Below are 4,786 nucleotides of genomic sequence, written 5' to 3' on the forward strand. Positions count from 1 at the left end.
GATGTCTTTCAGTCATCAATGCACACATGGCACTATAGGACCAGTTTGATATAACACAATTTTATACAATATATATATTTAGGGGGTCCCCGCTCCATCTCGCCATCAGTTTGGGGGTCCTTGGCCTGGAAAACGTTGAAGACCCCTGCCATAGACTATAGTTGCAAAGGCCTGGGCCCTGGATTTAAATTCCAGTCATTCAGTTTCTGTTCTGCTCGACTCTTTAGATTTCGTGTCCCTCAGCGAGTTCCTGTGTGCCTTAAAACCTGCAAAAAGCTTTTCATTTGCATGTGCAGATAAACAAAACCTAAAACAAACACACTTGGAACAGGAAGCTGTCTGCTGCTCTGGTTGAACACAGGTGAAAGCAGTGGTGAAGGAGAGGCTTTCTGATTAAAGGGAGTGGTGCAGGGCAATTGAATAAATGGCATGCCACCAGGGCTGTTGGAGTAGTTGGGGCAGTTGGAGTAGTTGGAGCTGCCCTCCTCCGTTCTTTCTTTTCTTTCCATTACAGCCCCTTCCTAACTTTCATTGACACTGTAACCCTTTTTGTCACATGACATCCAAACCTCTTTCATGCGTCTAAACAGTCCTTGGTGTGGTTTGCTTAAAGATCTTTAAATCAGAGTGTTACCTTTGCTTCTTTCTCAAATCAGAAAAAAAAAGAGAGAGAGAGAGAGAGAGAGAGAGAGAGAGAGAGACAACAGGATCACCGGTTCAACCGGATTGGCGACTCCATCCATTCCCTGGTGTGTTCCACATTACTGTTATTTATTTCTCTTTCGTCCTCTCTCCTCGTTTGTCCTATTAAAGGAAAATACAGGCACAGAGACAATAAAACACAGTTCAGCAAGTGATACACAGAGTAGGCTAGTACACAGAAAATCAGTACAATGTAAAGGTCAGATATATGTAGATAAATAAGGGTATGAGAGTACATCTGCATGTATTGTACGGGTGTCAGATTTGCCAAATGTCCCAGCAATGCTAAGCATGGTGGTGTTTCTGCTGTGTTTTTTAGTTTGAGATGTGTGGTGTGATTTTTAGTTTGTATATCTGAGCGGATTCATCATCATCAACCTTAATTCTATTCTTAAGGAACAACCGAGGGCACACCCTCGTTTTCAGTGTAGCCGAGATTACACAAAATAAACACACTGTGGGAGCACTGGTCCGGTAGCATACTGTTCACTTGTGTGTGTGTGTGTGTGTGTGTGTGTGTGTGTGTGTGTGTGGGTGGGTGGGTGTATGCACTGTGGTAAAGGTAGCAAAGACAAATGCTAGGGGCAGTCCTAATGATTAAAGTGAAGTTAAAGACAATAAGAAAAAAGCGCCAAAAACGTTTAAAAAAGAGATGACAACATTGAAAGAAATGGCTATAATGTTGATAAAGGTGACAAAAACATCAGAAAAATGCCAAAAACTTCAAAGAAACAAGAAAAACATTGTCTAAAGAGACAACAACAAAAAAGTCAAGGTTCAAACCAATTGTAAAAAGCAACAAAAAAGTTAGAAAAAACGTTGAAAAAGTGGTAAGAACCCCCCAGAACTGCGACTAAAATGTCCAACCATCGACTAAAATGTCAAAAGAAAATGTCAAATAATTATTCATTTTTTTGACAAAACACTTGGAAAAAAAACCTAATGGATGCAGACTGATCTCATGAAATGGCGTATGTGTGACACGCCGATTCCCATGCCATTATTGGCGTGTTATCAAGACGCATACTCATTTTTCAGCGTGTGCATCAACGTCATTTGGCCTCCATTGACTTACGTTACCCTTTGATTGCGTGTGAATTTACGCTGTAGTGAGTAGTATGGAAGGGCTAAAATCCACATAGAGAGGTTGGTCAAGGGGTGGAGGATGTAAAACACAGGACTTTCCCCCAGGGGGCCGGGGATCGCGTCCCAACCCCGTTGTTCTTTTCCTAAACTCAACCCTTGTTCTGTCTGTAAATCCAACCCTGTTGTTCTTTTCCTAAACTCGCTACGTGGCGTGTATGTCTACGTCGGCTGTATACAGCGTTTATGTTCTCATCTTGGCTCTGTATACAGCAGAGACATACACTCGGATTAACCCTCGTGTTGTCCTCGGGTCAAATTTGACCCATTTTCAGTTTCTTCATCATAAAAAATGGCTCTTCGTAATAAGCGGTCAAAATGTCAACATAAGAAAGATCAAATAGCTTTGGAAAAAACATCATAAAAAAGCACCCACAACACTGAAAAAGTGACAAAAATGTCAAAAAAAAAGCCATAACTTTTTTTCATGGTTGACGGAAGGATTTAGAAAGTGGGCGTGCATGTTTATGCAAAGTCACGACATCACATTAATAAATAATATAGTATGGGTCCATATTTACTCACTCTCTGGCATTTACGTGAAACTTTAGATTTGATTAATAGATGCAAGATGATTTCTTCCCAGAAAAGAACTAAGAAGAACCTGCAAAGGAAGCAGAAGAAGTGAATGAAGACTCAACGAGCAACAGGTTGAAGAGAACAGGTGAAATCTGAGGAATACAAACATGAGACCAACCCAAAGAAAGGATGCGATGTTTGACAACACTCCTGCTCTTTAAATGCAATATCACTAAATTCCAGTTTAGACATTAATTAACTGTTTCATTAATGTATTACCCTATTAAACTTGTGTGAACCCGAGATTTAAGTAATTTCAAGCACCAAAACAATTGGGTTTTGGTTTGTTTTCACAAGAGATTTGAGAAATTTAAAATTTTTCTAATATAACGTGTTAAAAACAAAACAGTACACAACAAAAATAGGCCTAAAGTATTATTTTAAGGGGAGGACACTTTCCACATGTCTACGGAAATTCATCAACATCTGAATTCTGTCTTATGAGACATTTCTGTTCAGTTCACTTTCATTTATATTTTTTAATCTATATTTATATTCATGTATGCTTTCAATTTCAAGTTCCCCCAGACCCCCACCCCCCCATGTTAAACCCAAACTTACGCCCTTGTCTAGACCACACTCTACAATTCACAGGGACCCAACAATCCGACCCTAGAGCCCGCATTTAGTGCAACAGTAGCTAGAAAGAACTCTCCACCCTGTCTGTACAAAGTCCACGTTTTATGACAAGATGACGATGAACCCAAAAAAAACGTAATGTCTACAGACGGCGCTGTTGATTAACAAAACACAAGAAGACCAAAGGTCAGCAGTTCTTCATCAAACTGATCACCTCGTATAAATAGTTTCCATCAGCAGGTTCGGTGGCTTTTTCCCAGCGCTGACTGGACGCTCTTATCTCTGTTTTTCTACCTTGTCATGAACACACCGCACCACATTCCTTACAACTTAGTTGCATGGCAATAAAGTTTTGATTCTTGAATCTTGAATGCTATGAAACGTCCAAACGGCTTCAATCAATAGCTGCAGCATGTGTCGTGGTTCTATGGTTAGTTGTGGTTAGTTGTGGTTAGTTGGGAGTCACTCGCTGCACCGGCGTTGTGACATTCCTCCGTTGTTCCTCTGCATCAGCGTCCCCTTAACTTCCACCCTCTTTGTCTTCTGGATTTTTAACTGAGATATATATTTGTTTCTTGGCATTTCAAAGAAAACACAATAGATTACATGTTGACTATATATATTTATTTGTATTTGTATTATTATTATAATTATTATTTTTAATTTAATTATGTTCTCTTTAGATCTGTTTGACAACAACAACAATAAAAAAATAAAAATAATTTTGTTTTCAAATACAATGATTCGGGTCTCCTCCGAGAAGCTTTCAGCAGCTTATTTAGGGTTCCCCATTTCATGCTGCCTGCATATGATCATTGTACCTCATGAAATTGTGTTTAGATATACAATAATGACATGTGAAATAAACATTGTAAGCAAGCAAGTAATAATGGTTTAGATTGGCTAAAATTGGAGTTTGCTTCTCAAAAATAAACACCAAAATGATTAAACATGATTCTTCAAAGCGCCCATATTCTGCTAATTTTCAGGTTCTTAATTGTATTTTAAGCTGGTACCAGAATATGTTTATGTGGTTTTAAATTGTCAAAAAAAACACCATACAGTTGTTGTACTGCACATTGCTGCAGCTCCTCTTGTCACCCTGTGTATTGAGCTCTCTGTTTTAGCTCCAGAGTGAGACATCTCACTTCTGTTCTATCTTTGTTGGGAGTTGCACATACTCAGTAGCTAGGTAAGGACTACTGGCCAGTCAGAAGCAGAGTATGAGGGCCCTGACAGTACCTAGGTAAGGACTACTAGCCAGTCAGAAGCAGAGTATGAGGGCCCTGACAGTACCTAGGTAAGGACTACTAGCCAGTCAGAAGCAGAGTATGAGGGCCCTGACAGTACCTAGGTAAGGACTACTAGCCAGTCAGAAGCAGAGTATGAGGGCCCTGACAGTACCTAGGTAAGGACTACTAGCCAGTCAGAAGCAGAGTATGAGGGCCCTGACAGTACCTAGGTAAGGACTACTAGCCAGTCAGAAGCAGAGTATGAGGGCCCTGACAGTACCTAGGTAAGGACTACTAAGGATGAATAAAGTATCTATCCGTCTGTCTGTCTGTCTGTCTGTCTGTCTGTCTGTCTGTCTGTCCGTCCGTCCGTCCGTCCGTCCGTCTGTCCGTCTGTCCGTCTGTCTGTCTGACTGTCTGTCTATCTATCTGTCTGACTGTCTGTCTATCTGTCTGTCTGTCTGTCTGTCTGTCTGTCTATCTATCTATCTGTCTGTCTGTCTGTCTGTCTGTCTATCCCTCTGTCTGTCTGTCTGACTGTCTATCTATCT

Source organism: Etheostoma cragini, chromosome 19, assembly GCF_013103735.1.
Source record: "Etheostoma cragini isolate CJK2018 chromosome 19, CSU_Ecrag_1.0, whole genome shotgun sequence".
NCBI classification, from domain to species: Eukaryota; Metazoa; Chordata; class Actinopteri; order Perciformes; family Percidae; genus Etheostoma; species Etheostoma cragini.